This window comes from Thunnus maccoyii, chromosome 22, assembly GCF_910596095.1.
Source record: "Thunnus maccoyii chromosome 22, fThuMac1.1, whole genome shotgun sequence".
Taxonomy (NCBI): Eukaryota; Metazoa; Chordata; class Actinopteri; order Scombriformes; family Scombridae; genus Thunnus; species Thunnus maccoyii.
In genome coordinates, this window is record NC_056554.1 from 13,859,690 (window position 1) to 13,874,129 (window position 14,440).

At 39.0% G+C, this 14,440-nt stretch overlaps 1 long non-coding RNA gene across 1 annotated transcript in view; it reads left to right on the forward strand.

The window, feature by feature from the left end:
• Positions 1–10,496: 10,496 nt before the first annotated feature.
• LOC121890122 overlaps positions 10,497–14,440 on the forward strand; it is a 148,897-nt gene continuing 144,953 nt past the window's right edge. The window contains exon 1 of the long non-coding RNA XR_006093695.1: positions 10,497–10,993. This is a non-coding gene — a long non-coding RNA (uncharacterized LOC121890122). The remainder of the gene's footprint in view (positions 10,994–14,440) is intronic.

A 14,440-nucleotide genomic window follows, 5' to 3' on the forward strand; every position in this document is an offset into this window, starting at 1 on the left:
TAAAAGCATCCAAGTGCCTGAAACACCGGCTGGTTTTTATTGTGAAGCAGGCATGGGAAATATAATGTATTTGTCACTAAGGCCATTTTTGACATTTTTCAGCAGCCAATCAGATTTAATTTTTGTAAGGGTGTAATGGAACAGGGAGCACCAGCCACAGCGAACTGTTAAATGAGGAGCTGCAGGGGACAGCTGCACACAACTGCACACCTCAGCAAGGTAACCAACTTCTTTCACTGTGCCCTGCTGTTGTGTGGAAAACTTCTTGAGCTGTGTGCAGCATGAAATCAGATTCAGGTCCTTCTGTTGTATTTCTGACAAAGTAGCTGCTCATGGAGCTGCTTGCTGTAGTATTGATTAGTGAGTTAAAGTAGCAAAAGTGTGCAATGGGGTGCAGGGTCTAAAATAAACTTAAAAATAACAAAAGAAGGCAGATTCCAATAAGAATAATTAAACACAAATCTTTCACCAGACAAGCTGGGAATCTTTACATAGAGAATGACAGTTTAGTAATGTGGATTCTTTTGATTTACACACAATTATGTTTAGAGTTAATCATCTGTGGAAAGTGTACTTCAGCCATTTGCCTCATATGGGAAGAGGCTATTCTGATTAACAACCTATGAACCTGCTCATTGTGGGAATTCATTCATAGGAATTAATTTACTCTGCATATTGGAAGGCTCCTAATTATCAATTGTACGTCATGTATTACAGTAACCTGCCTGACCCCCAATTACAATAGCACCAATCAGAGTGGGGTTAATTCCGAGCGACGATCAATTTGGCCCAATCATTTTACTCCACTCCCATGGGTGACTGAGTCACTTTGAAGCAAGCAAATGTATTTCCAGCCAGCCCACATCAACATATTACCTTGTTTTACTGTCTCTGTTAATAGAACACATTCATTGAAACCACTTTGCATATTGCTATGCTTCTAAATGCAGCATTAATGGTACTATGCTGAATGCATACTCGAGCACAGCAGCACTCTCATTGAGATTAATAAAAATGGACTATGACTGGCACTTTATTCTGTGTTGTTGTTATCTGTTGAATCTTTTTATTCACCAGTGTGGCTGTTTATCCTTGCTGGGTTTGAATGTTGTCCTCCACTGCAAATTAACTCTAGCAAAATGTGTCCTTGACTCCCTGTCTGATAAAATAGAATAATTTCTCATTAAAGCATGTGTAGAGAGAGTTGAGAAAACGAAAATAAATTTAAAAAAAAAATACTCCACACTTCTCAGTAGTAAAGGTCATCAGTGAATGTGTGAACATCAAATTGTATTTCTTTGCGGAATAAAAGGGTTCAGGAAAAGCGGGTGTCACGTGCAGCCTCAGGAAAGGAGCGATGACATTATAGTTTGTATGTGTGCACCCTACAAGAGCACACTTTAAAAGGAAGGCCACAAGTTGTCTCCTGAGTACATTTTCTGCTGAACAGCCAATAGCAACGGTCTTTGAAGGCAAACTACAATGGAGAGGGAAACAAAAGCTTTGCTGCACTGTAACCCAGGAGTAAGTAGGTAGGCCTAAACAATGACAGCATGTCCTTGAGTTATAAATATATAATATCCCTCAGGTGGCACTGGGAGACAGCAGCTTCTGATTTGCTTTGGTTATAAATCATTCATTACACTTCACATCAATAATTAATATTCCAACCAAGCCTGAATCCTTTATGTAAATACTGTCACACATTGGAAGGTTACCATTGTAAACTTGCATCGACAGCAGTTTTTGAACTTTTGATTGCTGGCTTAAGGTACGGTGTTTGTCTCTTCATTCTTTTTAACTAAGCCGCTAAATGAGTGCAAAGTAATGGCATGCAAGAGTAAATTGAATGACGTATGAACTTTGTGAATCGGTGTACATGTTTATTACTGATTGATTACTTATACAAATATTTCTTCACACTACATGTGACAAGTTTTCAATAGCATTCATAATGGACTCTATGTAAAACTTTCACAAGGATAGCAGGTGTCTGTTAAAACCACCTGTGTTTCTTTGTGGCCAGCAGAGAAATATCTTCCAATTTATATTGGATAGTTTGCTGTCCACACAGTATCTAATGCACTGACCAAATGCGTAGTCAGACAAATCAGAGTTGGAGCTGATGGTGCTTCCTGGCTGCCAATAGCAGAAAAATGTAATAAAATGCACCAGACAGTTGTTGACAAAGTGTCTTCTTTTGTGCATCATTTTGAGCATAAATATAGATATTCACATTTAGATAGTTCTCCTGCTAGACAAGTGTGTCCAGCCAAAAATGATTGTTTAGGATTTAAACAGTATGTAAAAACAAGTGTAAGAACACAGCAAAATGATCAGCCAAGTATTAGCAGTAAAGTATCTTTTAATTTAAGATTAATCTTAGAACAATTTGCTGTAATAGTCTAAGTTTGGGGATTGGACTATAAAAATCCGATATTGATGAAAAGGTCAGAGGTCACTTAACTCTCAAACCTTTTGTTTAGCTTCCATCCAGTACCTGTGCCACACACAGCAGCACCGAAGATCCAACAATCAATCACAGCTCATTAATGACAAGAAATGAGCTGCTGAAACAGGACCATATGGCTCCGGCTCACAACTCCCCATCTCACCGTCTGGAACCTGGAGGAAAAAAAGGAAAAAAAAGCTGTGCATGTCTTTTCCCCAAATAGTTATGATTATATAGTTAATCCCTTTTGAAACTGTGTGTCTTTAAGAAAAAAGTTTATAAGTCTTTGTTAGTTACACTGAGAAAGGTTGAACTCTGAGTTAACCATTGAAAAAGTAGAGATTGTATCAGCAGTGAAGCAGCTTTTGCAACAAAGAATTTCTGGATTCTGTTTAAAGGTAATAACTGAAAGTTGTATCAAAAGATTTGGTTGAGACATGACATCTTGTTACTTGGTTACTGTAAGTCTGCCTGTGTGTGGAGTGTCCAAGTGTCCAAGATAATTATTTCCTTTCAGTTACTTGCAGAAGCAAGATGTGAATATGAATTTACAAGTTGAAAAATGTGCATTTACAATAAATTTGACACCGAAAGAACGCACCCCATGTCAAAGCACTATAGATTTGCGTTGATTGAAAATAGCAGGAACCTGTCTGCAACACACGCCCACCTTTTTCTTAAGGTTACTTACTTCAAAAGCACTGTATAAATGTGCACTTTCTTCAATCTCTTCAGTGCTTTGATGCCTTGATCCCACTGAACTTTGCTTAAAAAACATTTAAGCTGTAGATAGTTTTAAGGAAGAGAGAGCTGAGATATTATTGATTCATATTAGGTGTCTGCTGCTGTTTGTGTAGCTGAGGCACTTTTATCTCCCATTCCATCGACACTAATGCCTCAGCAGTAGCCACTACAACTTTCCTGATGGACACGACTTGGCACTCTGGTATCCTATAAAATGCTTCAGCAGGCGATAATATGGGCAAGAGCAAAGCACAGGACTGCAGACTGGCACTTTTGTCATGTTAATGTGACCGCATATGACGCTTCGCAAATAGGATTTACTGTACAGGGCCCCCTATGAAATGGAATTGCAGTCTCATAAAACGTACTTTTAAAGAAATTGTGTGAGGGAACTCTGGGCAGTAAATTAAACTCCTCTGGCAGGATTAGATGGAGGGGGAGAAGGAGGGTAGCTGGATGAGTATGTGGCGCAGCTGGAGAGCTCTTGCTCACAGAGGTCATGGATCTGCTGTAATCCCACACCTCTCCGTTTCAGCCTTTATTCTATTTTATTGCATGTTTTATTTCTCTTTGAAACAATCGCCGAAAGGGGAGCTGTGACATAAAATTCAAACAGCGTCCAATCAAATGCAGTGGGCACATACAGCGAAATGTCCATAAATTGGATTAATGTATGTGTGAAAGATCATGCGTGGACAGAAAACAAACCTTTGGGTTTAGCTTTGTGGAAAAAAAGTGTGAAGATGATTTAGAGCTAAAGTTACCTCTCGCTCGTGTAACATTTTGAAAGGGGAAGAGCAATTTTAGGATGATTCTTCACACTGCAGGTGCTCAGAGCTCCCCTCATTAGGCCACATTTATGGGTGGCAGCTCAGCAACAGCATGTATGCCAGCGAGTCCATGCAGAAGTCATCTAGGGCCTTAACATCACTCTGGTCACTGACATTTGAGTGTACTTCAAGAGTCTCCACACTATGCCTTTTAAAACCTTCTCCTCTATCAAGCCCCAAATCCCTGAATCCCTGGCCCTTGTGTATGTGTGTGTGTGTGTGTGTGTGTGTGTGTGAGTGAGTGTGTGTGTGTGTGTGGAGAAAACTCTCAGTAGATATCCAGCTGTGGCTGCTGATAGGAGCTTGGATGAACTCTTAACAAGCTTGCGTGTAAAGATGCAGGAAAGGTGAGAAATCACTTCATCCTGCTTTCAAAAAAAGCTCCTCATCTCTTAGGCTTTCCTTGCACCTCTGGTGTCAGTTGAAAGTTGACAACACAACCACTCAACCTTCAAGCCTCAAAAGCTGAGCAACGGACTACTCCAAAAATCTCAACCAGACTGAAGTGAGTACTTTTTGTCTTATTCTGACACATGAAACTATGGTATTTTGAATAGAGCCTGCACTATTAATCCACTTTTAAGAGCCTTTAACGTAAAATTTGGTTAAGCTACTTTTGAAAAACTTCCATAATGAGGGATAAAAGCTGAATGGGGGCTTAATTGCTATTAAGGCCTGTAATAAGTACATGTGTTGGGTTGTATAGGAATACAAAAGATTCAATCACAAGGTCAGCTACACTAGACTAAGAGGCTGTTATTATGCATGCAAATACATTACCTTCTAGCAAACAATAAGTCTCCAATGCAAAATGAAATAAAATTTTAGTTCAGCTCTGAAGCATTCTCTTTTTAGACTACTCATGCAGATGCCATTATAAACTATAAAATAGCATCGAAGGAGGACGGATGCTCTTCAGAACACAAAGAATAGCACTATCCATAATCAGGTACTTGATTTTGATAAACATGGTTCGGAAATAATTGCTATGGCAATCATTCGCTTTAGCGCCATCTTAGGGAAGATAAGTGTTTTTTCTGATTACAGAAAATTGCCTTCCTATCAAATAAAATGTGTATTTTGTCTGCTTTATTCATTGCGTTATACTGTACAAACATGTATTTGAGTGTGAAATTTAAAAATATAGAGGTGATGTGGTGTAAGATTTCAGTTTCCATGTGATGTCATACACATAAAAGACGTTATTTTTTTCTAAACACGACAGTCTGACATCCAGACAAAAGCTACTGTAGTGTGTGTCAAGTATTAAAAGCCCTCAAAAGTTATTTTTGAAATCAGCTTCTTGCTATGAGCTGTGGGGTCCAACAGGAACAGTTTTGGTCATTTCACATGAGAGATCTTTGGATTTTTTTGGTTTATGTGATTTCCAAGCACCATTTTGAAACAAAATATATTGACAGTTGTGGGGTTATTGGCTTATGTTGCTAGCACTGTCGGTGAAGTTTGATCAAACCACACCCACACAGTTCTGATCACACAGATTAGCCACATTTTCTGAAAACATGTTTTTTTGTTTTTGGAAACTTTAACTTTGATTAATTAGGCATGAACATTTAACATTATAGAGAACTACTAAATATTTGAAGTTTTTAGTGGCTTTCAGAAAATTTATTTTGCAAATACGCCCACTCAAAAACTGGCACATTCCTCTAATTTGGTCATTCAGAATATAAAAAAGTATATTTAATGGCTTTTATTTAATTACCAAATGGCTACAGTAGTCGCACAGCTGTTGTAACATCTGAATATAGCCTCTAATGGACAATAATCATGTAGGGTTGCCTGTACTCTACTATGAAATTTGCATGTGCTGTTGCAGCCAACCAGGATGGACCTGTCAACTGACAGACTGCATAGATGGTTGTCATATTCTGACCCGAAATATAACGTCTGTCAGAAACCGAAACAACAAAACAACACATGAAACAATTACCTGTTATCCAGGATGCTCTTGTATGTCTCCTCCTTGATACGATAGCATCTCTTCTGATCATTTCCTCCCTCATGACATCCTGCATGACTACACCTCAACTCATTTGTCCACATATGAGAATAGTGAGGATGATTTGTAAACATCAAGCTCTGCATTAGCTGAGGTGTCCGGAGATGGAGTTTGATGTCAGATCATCAAAACTAATTTCAGGATTTCTGTAGAAAATGGAGATGCAAAGACAGAAGCAAACAATGTGTACATCACCTGAGCAAGCTGGTTCATGTTTCTATGAGGATTATTTTCCCTGGTCAACAAAAGTACAGTACTCAGCAACTAGGCAGGTCAGCTTTTGAGGAAATGTTGATTAGTAAGAAACTAAAAGGTTCAAAACCTTTAAACTGAAATGTTCTTCAAGCAGTTTTTCGTTCTGTCAGACATTTAGGAAAGGCGTTTGCTGACTTTTCCATTTCACTATAAGGTCTTGTGGGATAGCAGATTTCAGATATTGTCTCAAATCTTAGATCTTGATGCAATGTTTAGAAGTGCTGTCATCCATGATATATACTGTCTACAGAATGAGCTTACTCTGCATGAGTTGGCATCTCAGCGTGGCTACTTTTAAAGTCTCAGCCGTCACTTCTTCCCCTTTCTCTTTCTTTTGTCTCACACTACTTTAATCTTTTTAATCATCTCTCTCTTTCTCCACCTCTGCTGTTTCTCCAAAATTTTAGACATTTCTTGCTTGACAGTCTCTGCGCTTTTACACTCACTTCACTAACACCCCCCACCCTCCAACCCTCCTCCCTGCTATTTCACGCATCATTTCTCTGTTTAATTGCTGCTGGCTGAAACCTTCTCCATATTCCCCTGCAGCTCAGCATTCCTCCAGTCCAATGCTATTGCAGCCTTGCGCTATTCAATTACCCCTTGGTAGGCTAAACTAGGCAGGGCAGGCCGGGACTGTTTGGGCTCTCAATCACCGAAACACCACTCTGGATAGTGGCCAAACATCGGCGCTTCAAATGATAAAACAAAAGCACTGCAGCATTGTTGTTATGAACTTGAGGTGATTGAGAATGGAGTTCTGTGCAATATTATAATCTATTGTTTATGCTTCTTGGACTGAGATAAAATATACAAAGCCAGATCTTAGTTAATGTGTCTCCCAAAACCAGAATAGATCTGCAGTCTTTTGTTATGCAAATGCCTACTTGTAAAAAGTCAAGAAACCCGGATACCTGTATCCATGGCAGAGAAATCGGCATTCTTCAAGAGAAATGTAGCTTGGGAAATCAGGTTTCTTGTTTACATGACATTTAAGAAATCAGCTTACTGGAGAAAGCCAACTATACCCAGTTACTTATAGAATGAGTGTCGAGTTGAGTGTTGATACTGGTAATTTGATTGGTGTGTGCTTGTTGAAAAAGGGAAAGGAAAAAAGTCCTGTATCAATGTTTATATATAGAGTTACGACGTATTTCCGTCAGGAGCGCACCACGTACGTTGACAGCGCGTCACCTAGCAACACTGGCCCTCAAATGTCAGTCAACTGTGTGACAGCTGTGACAGGAAACGCCCACCCAGAGGCTTGACGCTTAGACACTGCCACCAGAAATATGTCATAATTATAGTTTGTATTTTATTACACAAAAAGTGAGGAGAATTCAAATGTCAGTTCAACTTTAAAGCATGAAAACACACAAACACCTGACTGAATGACTTGCTTTCTAAATACACATCTATAAATAAAGAGGGGTTTTCAGTCGAGTACTTAAGGGGCTTAATGTTTTGTTTTCTCTGAGAAAGGTGTCTGTTGCATCATTTAGAATTGTTTGAAGGCTACATGAGAGCATCAACAGGGTGTGTGTGGTTTTTTTTTTCTTATTCATCAATTATGCTGCGCTGTCACTAATGCTGGGTGATGGGTGAGTTTCCATAGAGACATCACTCGGTCAGTGATATAAAAAAGCAAGTGAACAATAATGAACCCACTGAGTAATCGAGTCAGTATTCAAATACCAACGCATGAGGTGATCCAAACATTTGTCTTGCTCATACACGTTACGCAACTTTGTCAAAATTAGATTCCACTGAGCGTCTTTAATTTCCGCTAAAAGTGTGGACACCATATTGTTTTGATGTCATTTTTTGTGTCAGATGAAGGGAAAATGAAGAGTTTGCTGGTCGTTTTATCATTCCTTACAGAAGCCCTAACCACCCAGCATCCATCATGCTTCCATAATCAGGCCAGTGTTGTTTGTTTTAACAGCAGCATTACCAGAGACAGTCTCAAATACTTCTGCAGTAAGCAGCAGAGAATATGCTCATATTTGCAATTGTAAGCATGAATATGAATACCAAGCCAGAGTAGGACGTTTCTAGGCCACACACACACACATACTCAATATGTTAACCAGCAAAGCAAAATACACACAAACCTAGCGCTTATCTTTTTCTCTCTGAGGCCTCACACATCGTAATGGCTCTATCTGCGTCACGCACACACACATATACACAATCCACTGAGGTATCCAGAGTAATTATCAGGCTGTTAATGATTGCCGTGCATCAGCAGTGCTCCAACCATTCATTACAAGAGCTTCTTCAGGCCCCTACTGGGCCCACGAGACTGCTTATCACGCACCACACCACTTGATGGGCTTAATGCAACCTATTAACCAACAAAAGTCTGGATGTGAAGTTTGCCAAACCCCTCCCATCTGTAATACACTTTGATTTATGTTTTTGTATCAGTCCAAAGTCAAGCACAGGATTGGGATGAGATGGATTGTTAAATTTTTATCTTCTTAAGAGAGGATGTTGCACTGAAAAAACTGTAATTACTCTTGTAAGAGCTACAGTGGGATGTGAGGAGCGTGGTCACAACTAATCCGCAACTGAAGTCGTTTTCCAGCAAGCCTAGTGTGAAGTTCTACATAGTATGTATGGCATGTGTAAACATGTGATATTACAATGTTGGCCACGCAACGCCGTCTTGACAGCTAGTAGCCTTTGGAGTCACCCCTTCTATCCTTCAATCTATCCCATCCACTTATACATTCACCCTCTCTCATGACACTGACCCATGTCACTACCCCGCACAGAGGTTTTTACCATGAGATAGAGAAGGTCGATAATATCTGCAGACATCACAGCGGGGAGATGTCACCCCGGCCATAATGAGGAGCTTTCCCCTGAGTATGGGCATGTGATGGTGTGGGTATGCATGCATGTGGGGTTCCATGACGGGGGTGTGTGACTTTGAAGCCAAACGGAGAGAAGGAATGTTGTAGCAATGCAAGAATTTTCCATGGCAACATATAGTATACATTTGATTTTGTGAGTTTTACTTTATTTAAAACTTACCGACACAACTGAACTTCTAATAGGCAGACCAGATATGTTAGTTAAAGGTTACAATTGGCTGAAATTGCCAAAAAAGCTATCTTGGTATCTATCCATGATAGCTCTGGTTTTGATTAGTTTTTGCCTCCAACCCAGTACAATGGAGGTGAATGGCATTTTGTTTTGGCACTCATATCATTGAAAAATGACATTTAAAAAAACAGCAACATCTCCAGAGGTAATCTCTCTGATACTTTATTCTAGATTATTCTCAGTACAAAATGTCAAAACATTCAATAGAAAGTAGTTCCAATTTTTCCATTAAAGTGAATAATTTTGCGTACACATCAGGGTAGCTAGATTTGTAATATTCCAGGCATTATCGATATGTATTGTGTCAGAGCTAATATTGAGATGTTGTATGGAGACCCAGAATTTTTAGTGGTACCACTAAAACCTTTGGGCACATTTCTGTGAAACAAACAAACAAAAAACTACAACTAAATATACGAGATCTTTACAAACCAGGATAGAGTTGTGTTTTTACCACATTTTATAGGATTCTATTCATAATTCACCATAATAAGTATGGTCAATATAAATCTTGTGCAGTCATCTACTGCCTTGCCTGTAAAAAATAAGACAAATGACACTGCTGAAGAAATGATGTTGGTACATATTCATGTAGTCTGTGTTTTTATACACTGTTTCTATATATCCACCAAAATAAAGATCTATCAGTTTTGCTGCCTGAAATTGCTTTTTTTTTTTTTAGTAGGGCTTTTCTCTCCATTCATTTTGAAAGCAAGCTTTAAGGTTTTTCTACAAGTGCCCAAATTGCTTCCTTAATGTGACGTATTTCCTTTTCATTCAGGTTGTTGGGATGTGACATGTAAAGCAATGGGATAATTAGGTGCAGGAGGCTTTTATTCTATAGGAGTAGCAGATGGACGGGGCATTGCTGAAAAGTTTGTATTGGCTTTGTTGGCTGAAGTTCATAATCCAACCTTTAGGCTTAGTGTATTTTAATTAAATACCTAAAAGAGATGGGCATAAGGAATAAAAGTTAGCAGTTTCTTTTTTCCTTTTCTTTTTCTGTCCATCAACTGACCAACTTTCCAGTCCAGTAGGTGGCAGTAATGAACCTATAAGCTGGTTGCCAACTGCCAATGAAGAAGAAGAAGAAGAAGTGGAAGAAGAAGAAGATTATTTCAAGGAGTAACCAGGAATTTAAGGTCCCCAAGTCTTTCTCACATGCCAAACAGTTGTCACAATCCTGTTCCCTCTTATTTGCACAAAAATAGTAGTGAAGGACACACTAAATTGCTGAACTAGCCATCCTCCTGAAAGTTTTCTGTGATAAATTTTCAAGGAAATGGAGAATTTTGCAAAGTTTTACACCACTGTTACAGACAGACTGTCTCTGTTGACCTTGTTTACTGCTTTCAACCAGCAACAACATGAGAAACAAAGACTTACATTGTGATCACTGGAGATCTTTTTGACTTTAAAACTGAAACAAATACACAGTTGGAACCATCAAGAAGTACATTTGAGCTCTGGCCGTCAAGTCTCTGGTGAAACAGAAAATGGCCCTCAACAAGGCAAAAGACATCTTCATGTAGAGAGGCTGGTGCATGGACTTCTTTACAACTAGAGCAACAAACAGTAAGTCATTATTTTTTTGTTAAGTTTGTCTTATGTTGTGTTGGTTGTGTTTTTTTGGCTGCCTGCCATTACTAGGCCTTAATAATCTTGGCCGCCATGACTGGGCCTCTACTCACCAGTCTGCTTGGGTCTTTAAAGTGAGCCTACACACCCTGGTTTGCCTTTTGTTTGTATCATGTTGGCTGCCATGCCATGCCATCACTGGGCTTTAATTATCTCGGCCGCCGTGCCTTTGCTTATTGTTGTGATATACTTAAACTTGTGTTGGTGCAGCTGTATTTAAATGACTGCTTAGCCAAACTGCTATGTGCTCTATCTACCTGTTTACAAATGTATCTGTTTTAGATCAAGATTTGGTCTTGGCATTTTTCAGGTTGACTGAAAAAAAAACAAACAGGCGTCACGTTTGTTTAAGTTTGTACTGTTTCTTGGCCACCGTGACGTGACTAGACTTAAGTTTGTTGTGAACTCTAAAAAAAAATATGTTGGTGTGTGCTGAATTGAATTGGCTGCTGTGCCAAACTGCTGCAGTGGGTTCATGCATATATCTGCTGTACTGTATCTATCTTTTCACAGTTCCTCTTTCTGTCTGTATCTATATGCCTTGCATGCTGGCTTGTTGTTTTTCAGGTAGACCAACGAAAGGTAAGTGTCATTCTTATTTTTCTTCAGTTTGTGTTGTTTCTCGGCCGCCGTGCCAGGACTTAGTCATGCTTGTTTTTACCTCTTAAGGTGTGTTCAAACTGAGCATGAAGCAAATTTCTGCCTTCCTTTATTAACATAAATTAGAATATTGGAGTGTTTTTACAGTCTGTGCTAATTCACTACCAGCAGCCATCGACTAAACAGATGAAACATTAACTAGCTAACAAGACAAACTGACTGTGTATGTGACAGCTCAGACTCAGACTGACCTCATTTTTTTCTGGTATTGCCTATTTAAATCATTTTCAGCTGGTATTCACACATCTATGCCTCAATTTGCACCGCCGAGGGCTACCCACTTTTAATATCTGCTTGTGTCTTTCCAATAACTTTGTACACAGTTATTCCACCTCTAAAATTAGCTTCACATTCAGTCTGTACACATCTTTATTCATGTGCAGGTACATCTGTATATGAGATGCTACCCTGCCAGACTGCTCCAATGTGTGTGGCTAGCTAGCCAGCTGTCTGGATATATATGGTGCAATGGCTTTTTTTCCCCCCAGGTAGATCTACAACCAGTAAGTGTCATTTTTATTTTCTTGATGTTGCTGTGTTGTTTCTTGGCCATCGTGCCATGACCGGGCCTTGTTTTTGCCGCCGTGCAATGACGGGACCTATGTGTGTCGGCGCAGCTGCATTTAGATGGCAGCTGAACCATTTGTGATTATGCAGGTCACTGTCTCACAGCTGCAATGAGTACTTATTAACCAAGATGGAAGCATATGAACAAACTCTCTTCAGTCTGTAGTCTTTACAGTAAGCATAGGAAATGCTGCCTTTTACATATGATATTTGTGTTGTCCTGGCTGCCTTTGCATCACTGGGAGTAAAAGATTGTGACTTTGTTCAACAAATTTATTGGGAGGTTCTGTAATTGGAAAAAAAGCCAGTTATGATATGGAATACTTTCTGTTGTAATTTTAGTCAGTTTGCAAGTTATTATTCACACTTCCAACCTATACTGCTTGTTTCATTTCAAAGTGGTTTGAGACTGTGGCATTGTCCTACTTTATTCACTCCATGGAATGTAGTCTGTGATATTTTTGGAAATGAATATAGGGCTGCTTATATTTTGCCTTTAAATTATTATGACAAAGCAGGATGGAAGGAGAAAGTGCATGTTGTACATACTCACATATTTGTTTGGTGTATTTTGTTCACCGTCAAGTGTGTTTTGTGCTGGTCACCATCCTGTTATCATCAGAGCTTGGCATCACTGAAGTTATATTGGTGGTAAAAAATGTTTTTTTATCATCAAAGGTTTTATTTGAGTAAAACCTGGCTTTCAAAAGAGCAAGTGCTTCGATCTAAGCAATTGACCTCTTCGCACATCACCCAGTATGTGGTCCGTCCTACATGTCTTGCCCTCATCATCTCAGACCCCTTTGTGGACTCTTTGTCATAAATACGAGAATAAGGGTGAGGAGGAGCACTTAGCTGCCAGTCTTTGAGCAATTGATGTTTGAACAATGACTGACCTTGCCCACCGTGGATGTCTCTGGCTTTGACGGAAAGTAAACTAGTGAGGAGGTAAATTTTTAAAAAGCAGCTCAACCGTGATTTATGTTTCGGCTCTATGTTGTCATTATGTCTTCAGGCCAGGCCATTTAGTTGTGTTTAACCTGTAGCTGTGTGCTGAATCTTTGGCTGAGCCTGGAGAGATGCTGTTTGTCACAGCTGTTTTCTGAGGTTCCTCATCTGAGCCTTTGTTTGATTTGTTGACATGTCTCTTCACCAAAAGCCTATCAGTAAACAGCTTGCAGCTGTCCCTAGGTGTTTTTGCTATAATATAATGTTGCCTGTGGCTCTTGCTTGTCAAAAGTGGGTATAGTCATTACCGCATATGATTCAGTGGAAATCATGATTATGAATAAATTATTTTATATTATAATTATTTTAATTAGTATTCAACAAGTATTTTATCATTAGTCATTTATAACTTAGTTTTATAATTTTAATTTCTAATAATCTAATTTTAAGTGTCAACAAAACTTGATGGTTTAACTTTTAATTCTAAGTAATAATGTGCACTTGTTGTCAATTATTGACATGTCATTGCGGAATTGTAAAGGAAATGATTTCTATAAATTTGATGACCTTGTCTAACATTTTTAATAATTCGACACAATTGAGGCAAGAAAAGTTAAAGCACGCATTCTTCTGAATCAGTTCAGTGGCCCCAATAAATAACTAAAACTGCTGTGAGAAACCTGTTTATTAGTTGTTATTATTGGAATAACAATAAAAATGAAAAATAATGAATCTTTTTTTCAGCTGGGCCATAGCTGCAAGTCAATAGTCTGAATGCTAATTGACTTATTTACATCCACTGATAATGAGCATGTTGGAGGACTAGGCTTAAGTGGTGATTATTATCGGTGCTAATACATTGCCTGTGGGAACTGCTCAGGTTGATGCTAAATACATTAAACACTTTACCCCAAAATTGCTTAAACATTCCTACCTGTCAGTACTGCTACTGTGACACCATCTCGCAATGACAAGCTTGTTTTTTCAGTAATAATTGAATGGGAATGTTTACCGATAGAGAGTTTGTAGCCTTAGGCCCACAACAGCACAACAAAACATTTTCAAGCTGACAAAGCCTGCCTGGGTGGGAGGATGTGTTTTCAATAACACCTCGCACGAGATGTCAGTCTCACAATTATAAGATCAATTCCTGGTAGGATCATGTCATGAACCCAGGAGGAAGTTTTGTAGCCTTAGCTTATTCAGCAC